We start from the raw sequence: 14,368 nt of genomic DNA on the forward strand, positions 1-14,368 counted from the left end.
ATTAGCCCAGACGGCTTCTGATGCTCAATCTTTGACTTCTGACAAGTCAAGCAAGAATAAACAAAACTCGCAACTTCTCTTTTCATTCTCGGCCACCAAAATAACTTTTTCAAATCATGATACATTTTCGTAGCCCCAGGATGAATACTCAGGCCACTATGATGTCCTTCCTCAAGAATACTCTTCTTAAGTTCGGTAACATCCGGAATACACACCCGATTACCAAATTTCAAAACACCATTCTCATCAACTCTGAATTCACCACCTTGACCTTGATTCACTAGAGTCAACTTATCAACCAAAAGCACATCGGATTTCTGACCCTCTCTGATCTCATCCAGAATACCACTCGTTAACTTCAACATTCCCAATTTAACACTATTGTGAGTACTCTCACACACCAAACTCAAGTCTCTAAACTGCTCAATTAAATCCAATTCCTTAACCATTAACATAGACATATGCAATGATTTCCGACTCAATGCATCAGCCACTACGTTTGCTTTACCCGGATGGTAATTCAAACCAAAGTCATAATCCTTCAGAAATTCTAACCATCTCCTCTGTCTCATATTTAGCTCTTTCTGATCAAACAAATACTTTAAACTTTTATGGTCACTGAAAACCTCAAATCTTGACCCATACAAGTAATGCCTCCATAATTTCAGAACAAATACCACAGCTGCCAACTCTAAATCATGTGTCGGATAGTTCCTCTCATGAACCCTCAGTTGTCTCGAAGCATAGGCTATAACCTGCTTATTCTGCATCAACACACCACCCAAACCCAACAATGAAGCATCACAGTAAACCTCAAATGATTCCGACGAACTCGGTAATATCAGAATAGGAGCAGTAGTCAACCTTCTCTTTAACTCTTGGAAACCTTCTTCACATTTTGAGTCCCAAACAAATGCTTGCCCCTTTCTAGTCAACATCGTCAACGGTAACGCCAACTTAGAAAATCCCTCAATGAATTTCCTATAGTAACCAGCCAATCCCAGGAAACTGCGAATCTCAGCAACAGACTTCGGAGCTTCCCACTTAGACACCGCTTCTATCTTAGAAGGATCAACAGCAACACCACCTCTTGAAATCACATGACCAAGAAAACTAACCTCTTCTAACCAAAATTCACACTTTGACAGTTTAGCAAATAACTTCTTTTCTCGTAGAACTCTTAAAACCATTCTCAAATGCTCAGCATGCTCTTCTTCAGATTTCGAATACACCAAAATGTCGTCAATAAACACCACAACAAACCTATCTAGGTACGGATGGAAAATCCTATTCATATACTCCATAAATACTCCAGGCGCATTAGTCACACCAAAAGGCATTACAGAATACTCATAATGTCCATACCTTGTTCTGAAAGCAGTCTTCTGAATATCCTCAGTTTTCACACGTATCTGATGATACCCAGATCTCAAATCTATCTTGCTGAACACACTCGCACCAACCAATTGATCCATCAAATCATCAATCCTCGGCAAAGGGTACTGATTCTTGATCGTCACTTTATTCAGTTGCCTGTAGTCCACACACAACCTCATCGTACCTTCTTTCTTCTTAACCAATAACACTGGTGCACCCCACGGTGACACACTCGGACGATTAAACTTCTTATCCAACAGATCTTCCAGCTGACTCTTCAATTCAGCTAACTCAACAGCAGACATACGATATGGAGCCATCGATATCGGTCTAGTACCAGGTACCAAATCAATCGAGAACTCAACTTCACGCTCTGGCGGTAATTCATTCACTTGTTTTGGAAACACATCAGGGAAATCACACACCACGGTTAGATCACAAATCGCCAGTTTATCTTTAGCCTCTAAAGTCGCTAACAGCATAAACAACTCTGCCCCATCCGCTACTGCCTCATTCACCTGCCTCGCTGATAGAAACAAACTCTTCCCTTCCTCAATCTCAGGAAATATTACAGTCTTATCAAAACAGTTGATGGAAACCCGGTTAAACACCAACCAGTTCATACCCAAGATAACGTCAATCTGCACTAGTGGAAGACACACAAGGTCTATCCCAAAATCTCTACCAAAAATACTCAAAGGACAACCCAAGCAAACTGAAGTAGTAGTCACTGAACCCTTTGCAGGAGTATCAATCACCATACTACCATACATCTCAGATATCTCTAACTTAAGTTTCACAGCACAATCCAAAGATATAAAGGAATCAGTAGCACCGGTGTCAATAATAGCTACAAGAGGAACACCATTTATATAACACGTACCTCTGATCAAACGATCATCTGCAGAAGTCTCAGAACCCGATAAGACAAAGACCTTGCCTCCTGACTGATTCTCCTTCTTCGGCTTAGGACACTGTGGACTGATATGACCCACCTCTCCACAGTTGAAACAAGTTACAGTCTTCAACCGGCACTCTGCAGCCAAATGACCACCTTTGCCACACTTGAAACACTTCATCTCAGCACTGGTACACTCATGGACACGATGTCCAGCCCGACCACATCTATAACACTTAGCAGGGGCACTAGAGTCTCCCCCACTAGGCCTCTTCATCCCACTCTGCTTCTGAAAACCTTTGCCAGCTGCATACGGTTTTCCACGATCATTCTGATTCTTGCCTTTCCTATCAACCCTTTGCTGATAGCTCTCTGCTCTGGCTTTGGAATCCTGTTCAAAAATCCTGCAACAGTCAACCAAGTCAGAAAACACTCTGATCCGTTGGTATCCAATAGCCTGCTTGATCTCGGGACGTAACCCGTTCTCAAACTTCACACATTTCGAAAATTCTCCAGCAGCCTCATTATAGGGAGTGTAATACTTCGACAGCTCTGTGAACTTAGCAGCATACTCCGTAACAGACTTGTTACCCTGCTTCAACTCTAAGAACTCTATCTCTTTCTTTCCTCTGACATCTTCTGGAAAGTACTTCCTCAGGAATCTCTCTCTGAACATAGCCCAAGTGATTTCAGCATTCCCAGCAGTTTCCAACTCAGTGCGGGTAGCAACCCACCAATCATCAGCTTCTTCTGATAGCATATGCGTACCGAACCTGACCTTCTGGTTATCGGCACACTCAGTCACTCGGAAGATTCTCTCTATCTCCTTCAACCACTTCTGAGCGCCATCTGGATCGTATGCTCCTTTGAACATAGGAGGATTGTTCTTCTGGAACTCACTCAGTTGACGAGCAGCTCCCATTCCCATCACATTCGGATTCCCTCCAAGTACTCCAGCTAGCATGCCCAGAGCCTCAGCAATCGCAGCATCATCTCTACCTCTTCCAGCCATCTCTATTCTGAAAACCCAACAAGCTAAAACAATAAGTACTGATAGGGTTACACAACACCTATCCCGTACAGGGGAAACAGAATAATTACGACTCGACTCGACCGACTATGCTCTGATACCACTAATGTAACACCCTTCTAAAATACCCCAAATATTTAATTAAAATAACAACATATATAAATCAGAGTAATTATGCAATCAAGGGTGTCACACAATTATTTCGCACCATTTATCATAATATTTAGTCATGCTCATTATTTAACTCAAACATAAAATATTGCACAGTACGCAGCGGATAGAGATCAAATCGATCATTCAAAACATGCAACACATTACATGTAAAATGCAACACCCTTCTAAATACCCCAGTTATTTAATCAAAATAACAATGTGTCAATCAGAGTAATATGCAATCAAGGGTGTCACACAGTTACTTCACACCATTCACCAATATAACGGTCATGCTCTTTTATTAATTCAAAACATAAGCATTTGCATAAAACGCAGCGGATAGAAATCTCATCACTCATGTAAAACTTTACATGTAAAATGGTTCATAACCAACAATAAAACATTTAAAACAAGTTAAAACATCCCATCCCGATGTTACATCTATCAGAGCACGACCCACTAAGGAGACTACACTAGACTCCAAGCATTAGCTTCTACTCAACTCATTGCTCGTTACCTGAAAAATAGTTGTAAGGGTGAGTTCCTCAATCGATATAATAAGCATTATAAATTATCATGTCATGTTAAGTAAATAACACATTTCATCACCCAAATCAGATTACACATTCAGCAACGGCAATATCAACTCAATCATACTCATACTCAATGTCAACACAACCACACGTATAATATTGGAATACATCCATTCATATTATACGCCATACATACATTATGCAATGAGACCCCACACATGCGGTACCGACTATTCTTGAACATATAGTTCAAGCTCACCGATCAAATCCAGATACGGCTACTAAGCTCACTAGTCCCACTCATTTGAGATCTAGTGACTCACTCACTAATTCCTCACCATGGGAATTAGCTACAACCCCAAAGGCTATGCTATGCACACTAATCACCTAGCCTGCAAACATCAACAACAAATCCACAATAATTCACTCACTAATTCCTCACCATAGGAATTAGCTACAACCCCAAGGGCTATGCTATACATGCTAATCATCTAGCAATGCAACATCAACAACAATTCACAATGGACACATGCTCACACTCTAAGCCATACAACAGCCCATTCACAAATACATGCATAATATATACATTCACAACATTATGCATATCATCATACATCCTCAACACATTTGTCAAAACATCATATCATCTCAAATAATTGAACACAGTATTAGCACACTCTACAAATACCTATACTGCTCAAAATAGCGGGAATTAATCCCTATTACATCATACGCCACTATAGGCCAAACATCGATTATGTACACAACATTTAAATTAACAATTTTTCCATACTGCAACAGTGTTAACCGGTTAACGCCCTGGGTTAACCGGTTAACGCAGGCAAAACACGCTTACTGCCCAAAACTTATCAGTGTTAACCGGTTAACGCCCTGGGTTAACCGGTTAACGCAGGCAAAACAGCACTAATTCTCAATTCGTAACAGTGTTAACCGGTTAACACCCTGGGTTAACCGGTTAACGCAGACAAAACAGCAGTTCCTGCGCTAACACAAAGCAGAATGCAGAATTCTCCGCATTTTCCGCCGTTAGAGGACTTCCGGACCTCCGATTCCAATTCCGTAGAAAACTATACGTTCGGGAAAACACGACTCACACAATTACGGATTCAATTTCAGATTCAACACAACATATCCATCACAATTTTCAGCATTCAACAATCCCAATTAGGGTCAATTCAACGGTTTATCACTACCCATTACATGCTAACCCATAATACCCATTAAACGACGATAAACCCCCCTTACTTGAGTTAATCCGACAACTTTGAGCTTTCAAGCTTTTCCGTTCTCCAACCCTTGCTCTCTAGCTCTTCCTCTTGCTCTGCCTCTTTCAGCCGCTTCTCTGAGTTTCACGTGAAAACCTTATTTTCCAAAAATGAACTCTTTTTACTTATTCCAGCTTATATATATTTTCAAATGATTATTATTCCAATAATAATAATAATTCAATAATTCCAAAATAATAATAATAATAATCCAATTATCTAATTAAATTAATAAATATATTATTAACTTAATTTAAATAATTACCATATTATTATCGGGGTGTCACAGCGCCCGCCATGGAGCTTATGGCGTCCGCCATGTCTTCGGATATGGTTTGGGTCGGCTGTGTTGTTTGCTTCTTGGGCCTCATTTCTCTCGTCTTCATTTTTGCAATGGGGGGTGTATATAGGTATCCACGAATGCTGTTTTTATTTGTTTTTGATTTTAAGCTTGATAAAATAAAATAAAATGAAAAAAAATATTAAAAAAAAATAAAGTAAAACAAAATTAAATAAAACAAAATAAAATAGTACAGTAAAACAAAATAAAATAATGGACATAAAAAATATAATAATTAATATAATGCATATATATATATATATATATATATATATATATATATATATATATATATATATATATATATATAATATATATATGTATGTATGTATGTATGTATGTATGTATGTATGTATGTATGTATGTATGTATGTATGTATGTATGTATGTATGTATGTATGTATGTATGTATGTATGTATGTATGTATGTATGTATGTGAAGAGTCAATAATAATTCACGAGTCCAGAGATCTTAGGAAATAAAGCAAGCATAATGTCATAGGAAACGATAAAAATAGGCATGAATAATAAGTACGGAAAAATAGGGAAATTCAAACGGTATTTCTCGGCCCATGATGGCATCAATGCTCAGGATATACTGGAGTCTCCTCGACTTCGTAGCCTCGAAGCTCCGTGATCTGGTGTCGGAGATCGGCGATCTCATCATGTAGCATATCGGTCTTGGTGTCGTGTGAGGCAACTGCTACCCCGACCTGCAGGGCAACATCAGCAAGCTCCTGGCGAAGCTCGGCTATCTCCATGCGAAGCTTAACCAATTCAGATTGCATGCTCGGAGTCTGGAGGTTAGGATTGTTGGTACGGACTTTAATTCTGATCAATACAATCTTTGGCGCATCTACTGTCTCTCCCTACCCTTCTATGGCGTAGACCCAGTTGGCCTGATCAATAACACAAGTCACCTGAGGGTCAAGTAAAGTGAAGTAGTGAATGGTCTCACCCTCAATTAACAGCCTATATTGATCCGGATGGAAAGAGGATCTCCTCATCAAACCACGATCCAGACAGAAATCAACATCCATCAAGGTGTAGCTGCAATAAGGTGTCAGGTGAGATAGTTTCCTATTGAGTCCCAGGGCTGAGGCTATATGAGTCACCGTGCTTCCGACATGAATGAGGCTCGCAGCAGAGCGAGCATTAAGGTATAGGCTCTCGATCAAGAAAGCTCCACAATCTACCGGATGTGACTGAGTGGTACAGTACATGAAGAAGATCTCTTCAGCACTCACATGCGTATCAGGGTCACTCTTCCCCAAGAAGGTGTGGGCAATGATCATCTGGAAGTATCGGAAAGCAGGGTTGTGAATCTTGTTGGAGATCTGGGTTGAAGGGTCGGGACTACCTCCACATGTGATATCGCTTCAAAACTTCTCGATGTCTCGGCTCAGAAAGTAGCTCATAGGGAGCTCGGATGAAGCATCATAGGCAGTCTGGAAACCAAGCAAGTCGCAGAAACACTTGTGGTTGAAGGTGTATTCTGCCCCAAATAACCTGAAGTTAATGTATCCTCCATCACTGGCGTGACCAACATAAGGCTCGTAGACAAGCGAGCTCAGGAACTCCAAGGTCAGGTTCATGTAAGTCACGTGCATAACATATGTATATCCATCCCACTGTAGCTGATTGCATAAGTGCCTGACACTAGGCTCAATGCCTAATGCCTCCATACAGCTCGAGTCGGGATATCTAGTAGGCAGCATTGGGCGCTGTGAAAGCAGGGTGTAGCGCTGCTCTTGAACTGGGTCACGAAATATTACTGGCATAGTGTCAATATTCTCCATTCCTGAAAAGTTAGATTAGAAACAGAGGACACCTGAAATCACAAATATTATAACTGTTAGTCTCCACATAGATATACATACATATAAAACAAATAAATATAAATTGAAAATAGTAAAAGTAAAGTAAAAGAAGTCATGGGTTGCCTCCCATGCAGCGCTCGTTTAACGTCGTTAGCTTGACGATTCAGACTTTATACGTTAGAGGTAGGAACTAGAGGGTCGGTCAGAGTTTGGTCATGACATTTTGTGGGTATGTCACCTCTTTGGTATTGCTTCAATCTTTGTCTGTTTACCACGAATGGGTTATAGGAGTTGTTCTGGATTTCAATTGCTCCGGATTTCAGGATTTTGGACACCTCAAAGGGGCCCGTCCATCTCGAGCGCAACTTACCTGGAAAAAGATGTAATCTCGAATTGAAGAGAAGAACAAAGTCTCCTATATTAAATTCCTTTTTCACGATCCTCTTGTCGTGCCAAGCTTTGGTTCTCTCCTTGTTTATAACAGCATTCTCATAAGCCTTCTGGCGAAGTTCCTCCAATTTGTGAATATCAAGGATTCGCTTCTTGCCAGATGCTAGGTAATCCAAATTTAGGGTCTTGATGGCCCAATATGCATTGTGCTTGAGTTCAAAAGGTAAGTGGCATGATTTCCCGTAGACCAACTGGTACGGTGTAGTTCCAATGGGGGTCTTGTAAGCAGTTCTGTAAGCCCACAGTGCTTCTGTTAGCTTTTCAAACCAATCTTTTCTAGATATTGACACAGTTTTCTCCAAGATCTGCTTAATCTCTCTGTTGGATACTTCCACTTGACCATTAGTCTGGGGGTGATATGGTGTTGTTACTCTGTGTTTCACTCCATATTTTCTTAGGAGTTTATTAAATATTCTGGATATAAAATGCGATCCACCATCGCTTATGACAAGTCATGGAACTCCAAATCTGGGAAAGATATTGTTCTTGAACATCTTGATGACTACTCTTGTGTCGTTGGTAGGTGCGGCTATAGCTTCTATCCACTTGGACACATAGTCAACTGCTACCAAAATGTACTTGTTTCCCAATGAAGATGGAAAAGGTCCCATGAAATCTATACCCCAAACGTCAAATAGTTCTACTTCTTGGATGTTCTTCAAAGGCATTTCGTCACGTCTTGAGATGTTTCCAACGTGCTGGCACCGGTCACATCGGACAATATAAGCATGGACATCACGCCATAATGTCGGCCAATAAAGACCAGCTCGAAGGATCTTAGCGTATGTCTTGGATGTGCTTGAATGTCCACCATAGGGTGAAAAATGATAGTGCTCTATGATGTTTCTGACTTCTTCTTCCGGGACGCAACGTCGAAATATGTTATCAGTTCCTCTTTTGAAAAGGAGTGGTTCGTCCCAATAGAAGTGTCTTATATCTTTGAAGAACTTCTTCTTCTGTTGATAGTTGAGGTCAGGTGGTATGATATCAACGGCTAGATAGTTCACAAAATCGGCGTACCATGGTACTCTGCTAATTTCTGAAATCGTCCCAAGGTTGTCTCCATCAGGTTCAAGGGGAGCGGTGTCTATCTTAGCTACTAGTTTGTCATAGGTGAAGTCATCATTTATAGGTAAATGATCTGGCTTTAAATGCTCTAATCTGGAAAGATGGTCAGCAACTACGTTTTCTGTTCCTTTTTTGTCTCTAATGTCTAAATCGAATTCTTGTAGCAAAAGGATCCATCTGAGTAATCTAGGTTTTGCATCCTTTTTGCTCAGAAGGTAACAGATAGTTGCATGGTCTGTATAGACTGTAATCTTAGATCCTACAAGATAAGACCTAAATTTATCGATTACGAAAACTACAGCTAGGAGTTCCTTCTCTGTTGTTGTATACTTTAATTGAGCGGCATCTAGGGTTCTACTAGAGTAATATATTACGTGTAGTTTCTTATCTTTTCTTTGCCCTAAAACAGCTCCTATAGCGAAATCGCTAGCATCACATATTATTTCGAAGGGTTTAGTCCAATCTGGGGTTTGTAGAATGGGTGCTGAAATTAATGCTTGTTTTAAACGGTTAAAGGCTTCGATGCATTTCTCATCGAAAATAAATTCGATGTCTTTCATCAGAAGGTCGATCAGGGGTTTTGTTATTTTAGAGAAGTCTTTTATGAAGCGTCGATAGAAATCGGCGTGTCCAAGGAAACTACAGATTTCTCTAACTGTCTTAGGAGGTTTAAGGTTTTCTATAACTTCTATTTTTGCTTTATCGACCTTAATGCCTCTTTCAGATATTATATGTCCTAACATTATGCCTTCTTTGACCATAAAGTGACACTTCTCCCAGTTTTACACTAGGTTAACTTTCACGCATCTTTTTAGGATTTTCTCAAGGTTAATAAGGCAGTCTTCAAAGTCTAATCCACACACCAAGAAGTCGTACATAAATACTTCCATGATTCCGTTGAGATAATTTGCAAAGATTGATATCATACAACATTGGAAAGTAGCTGGCGCATTACAGAGTCCAAACGGCATTCGTCTGTAAGCAAACATTCCGTAGGGACAGGTAAAGGTTGTTTTCTCTTGATCCTCGGGGTGAATGGGTATTTAGAAAAATCCAGAATATCCATCAAGATAACAAAAGTAAGAGTGTCGGGCAAGACGCTTAAGCATTTGATCTATGAATGAAAGGGGGAAATGGTCTGTCCTAGTTGCCTTATTGAGCTTCCTATAATCTATGCACATACGCCATCCACCTTTTATGCGTTTAGCGACATGCTCTCCCTTTTCGTTCTGCATAACTGTGATGCCTCCTTTCTTGGGTACCACATGTACAGGACTTACCCATTTACTATCAGAGATCTGATAGATTATACCAGCTTCCAGTAGTTTAAGGACTTCCTTCTTCACCACCTCGCTCATCATAGGGTTGATTCATCTCTGATGTTCTCTAGAAGGTTTTGAATCCTCCTCTAGTGAGATCCGGTGCATACACATGGATGGGCTAATACCTTTTAAATCAGAGATGTTGTACCCTAAGGCAGAGGGGTATTTTCTTACAACGTTCAAGAGTCGATTCGTCTCGTCTTGGTTTAAGGTGGCACTAACTATTATTGAGCGGTTCATTTCTTCATCCAAAAACTAATATCTTAGGTTCTTGGGTAGTTCCTTAAGTTCTTGGGCTAGTTTTTGATAATTAGGTGAAGGGTATGGAGTTAGGTCCAGACATTCGTTAGTGTGAGGTTCTGTTTCCTCTAACTCGTCACCCTTTTCATTCAGTTTTGAAAATGGTTCGATCTTAGGTTCTCCTTGATCAAATTCTCTTATGCACTCATCTATGATATCGATCGCATAACATGCGTCTCCTAGAATTGGTGCCATCAGGAATTTCGAAAGAATGAACTCGATTTTTTCGTCTCCTACTTCGAAGGTTAATTTCCCTCTTTTGACATATATTATAGCTCCCGCTGTTGATAAGAATGATCTACCTAGAAGGATAGGGATATCTTCGTCTTCTTTTATATCCATGACCACAAAGTCTGTTGGGATATAAAGTTGACCGATCTTAACTGGGATGTCTTCTAAAATGCCTACAGGATACTTAACAGACCTATTGGCTAATTGAAGGGACATCTTAGTTGGCTGCAATTCTCCTAGGTTTAACCTCTTACATACAGCTAAGGGCATTAAACTTACACTAGCGCCTAAGTCTAGGAAAGTTTTGTCGATCACATGATTTCCTAAAATGCAAGGTATAGAAAAATTACCAGGGTCTTTCTCCTTCTTAGCAAGTTTATCCTCAGAAATAAAGTTGTATTCCAAGGGTTTTGGATCGTCGAGCCTACGCTTGTTAGTTAAGATGTCTTTAAGAAATTTGGCGTAAGACGGAATTTGGGTGATAGCTTCGGTGAAAGGAATCTCTACATGAAGCTTTTCTATCACTTTTATAAATTTTTGATATTGGTTGTTGACTTTGGTTTGTTTAAGTCTTTGCAGATACGGGATTGGTGGTTTGTATGCGGGTGGTGGTTTGTAAGTTTTATCCTTGGGTTCACCTTCTTGGTTGGTTTGTTTCTCGGATTCCTCCGGTTCCTCTTCTTGGTTGGTAGGCGTATTCTCTTTAGAAGTTTTGGACTCGCTCATTATTGGGTTCTGAGGCCCTTCGTACGCGGTCCCACTTCTTAATGAGATAGCGTTAGCTTGTCCTCGAGGGTTTGGTTGAGGTTGTCCAGGAAATTGGCCTCTAGGTGTAGTTTGTGGGGCTTGGTTTTGTGCTACCTGCGAGATCTGGGTTTCAAGCATCTTGTTGTGAGTGATTATCTGATCAACCTTGGTTCCTAATTGCGTTATAAGTTCGTTTACGTGAATGTTTTGGTTTAGGAATTCTTTATTCTGCTGAGTCTGGCCCGATATAAAGCTTTCCATGATCTTCTCAAGGTTAGACTTCTGGGGCACAGCTTGCATAGGTTGGTTTGGTTTTTGGGCTTGATAACCTTACGGTCTCTGAGGTGCATTATTTTGGATAGGATTCTGGTTTCTATAGGAGAAATTCGGATGATTCTTCCGTCCAAGGTTGTAAGTGTTTGAAAATGGGTTACCTTGGGCGTAATTCACTTGGTCGGTATTTAGTTCGTTTAAAAGGTTACACTCCGCCGATTCGTGTCCTTTAGATCCACAGAGTTTGCACTCTGTGTGGACTACTGCTACAATATTAGTGTTTGTAGACATTTGTTTGATCCTAAGGGCTAAAGCGTCCATTTTCGCTTGCATCATGTCTAGAGAGCTTACCTCATGTATTCCACCTTGGGTCTCTTTTTTCTCTATTGATGCTCGTTCAGTTCCCCATTGATAATGGTTTTGGGCCATATCCTCAATTAGGTCACAAGCTTCTGGATAAGGTTTGTTCATCAGTGCGCCACCTGCGGCAGCATCGATGCTCATCTTGGTATTATAATGAAGTCCATTGTAGAAGGTATGAACGATCAGCCATTGTTCTAGGCCATGGTGTGGACAGACTCTTAATAGCTCTTTATATCTCTCCCAAGCTTCGAAAAGTGATTCTCCTTGGTTCTGAGCAAATCTAGTTATTTGGTTTCGAAGAACAGCAGTCTTACTAGGGGAGAAATATCTAGCAAGGAATACTCTCCTAAGGTCTTCCCAGGTAGTTATTGAATTAGCTGGAAGTGAATCTAGCCATGAACGTGCTCTATCCCTGAGGGAGAAAGGGAATAATCTTAAACGGATCGCATCGGGTGAAACACCGTTAGAATTTGAGGCGTAGAGAGCGAGTAAAGTGCGTAAAATAAATAAAGTAAAGCAAGTGCGGGAAATAAATAAAATAAAAGCAGATGCGGAAAATAAATAAAGTAAAGCGAGTGCAGAAAATAAATAAAGTAAAGCGAGTGCTGAAAATAAATAAAGTAAAAGCGATGCGGGAAATAAATAAAGTAAAAGCGATGCGGGAAATAAATAAAGTAAAAGCGATGCGGGAAATAAATAAAGTAAAGCGAGTGCGGAAAATAAATAAAGTAAAAGCGATGCGGGAAATAAATAAATATGGCGATAAATAAGAACCTGCTCCAAACGGAGGCTTCGATTCTGGTACAAAAATAAACCTCTGACTCCTGAAGCTAAAGACGACAGCAACTCGAAGTGACCCAACTCAATCTCACAAAGGTGCGATAACCCCCCGATATGACGGATTATCGCTATTACAAATGATAACTATATGCTTAGTGTTGTAAAACTAAGTTGGATGATAGAAAACAAAAGGAAATGAGCTACTTATAGAGATTCTCAACAGTTTGTAAAGACCATGGTGCCCTCCAACTTCTCCTTAGTGGGACTTAGTGGGAACGTGATTAACAAAGGTGGCGCCCGCCATCCCTTCCTGGCGCCCGCCATGTGTGTAAATGGGGTGGATCATGGGAACATGGCGGTTACCTCCTAGTTAAGGGCTAATGACTTATGGCTTCCCCTATAGCGGCCGCCATGTGCAACGCCATGTGTGTAATTTCGCCGAAAAACCCTAATTTTAGGTCTTTTTGCTTCGTTTCTTCCAAAAGAGTCTGAAAGTGCTAAATATCTGAAAACAAGAGAAAAGAAAGCATAATACAAATAAAATGATAATAAAGTCCTAATAAACATGTGAAATCCGAGTCAAAAACACGGTGTAATTCGGTGTGATTAGTGACCCTGTAGGTTTTTGCGACATTAGCAATTATATTAAATCACGTATTTAACATAATAAACAGTGAGAGGTATCTAGCAACACATCACTGCTAACCAAGACACGAAAATGTCATGTGATCTGACAAATCCTTTTGTGATAATACTTATGTGTATAATTACCCTTTTTGCCCCTATGTTTATATTGAACACAAGGCATATCTATTCTTAAGAATAATGTCTTTATGTTTAATGGGATCTCATGATTAAATCACACTTGATACATTAAATGGACTATCTATTCTTGGGACTTTATTAAGCAAACATAATAAAGAAAAAGCCTTTTATTATTAATAAATAATTCGATATAAGTGCCAAAAGTATTGGCCTCTAGGGCTTACACCAACAATCTCCCATTAGCACTAGAGCCAATCATGCATACCTCTAATGCCCAGAGATCTAGTATGACCGTCATGCTTCTGTTGTGCAAGAGGCTTTGTCAGTGGGTCAATAATATTGTCAAGTGTAGATACTCTGCATATTTTTATATCTCCTTTATCTATTATCTCTCGAATGAGATAATAATGCCTAAGTATGTGTTTGGATCGCCGGTGAGATCTAGGCTCCTTAGCTTGTGCGATAGCACCATTATTATCACAATAGAGACCAGTGGGATCCACAATGCTAGGAACTATGCCAACTTCACTAATGAACTTTTTGATCCAAACAGTTTCCTTTGCTTCACTTGAGGCATCAATATACTCGACCTCAGTTGTAGAATCAACAATCGTATCTTGCTTTGAACTTTT

General features: G+C 40.0%; 1 non-coding gene across 1 annotated transcript; it reads left to right on the top strand.

Moving 5' to 3' along the window:
• Positions 1-12,387: 12,387 nt before the first annotated feature.
• Positions 12,388-12,494, top strand: LOC127076949 (small nucleolar RNA R71). The gene has a single exon (XR_007786955.1). It is a non-coding gene; the product is annotated as a small nucleolar RNA R71 (small nucleolar RNA).
• Positions 12,495-14,368: the final 1,874 nt, after the last annotated feature.

Source organism: Lathyrus oleraceus, chromosome 4, assembly GCF_024323335.1.
Source record: "Lathyrus oleraceus cultivar Zhongwan6 chromosome 4, CAAS_Psat_ZW6_1.0, whole genome shotgun sequence".
Classification (NCBI taxonomy): domain Eukaryota; kingdom Viridiplantae; phylum Streptophyta; class Magnoliopsida; order Fabales; family Fabaceae; genus Lathyrus; species Lathyrus oleraceus.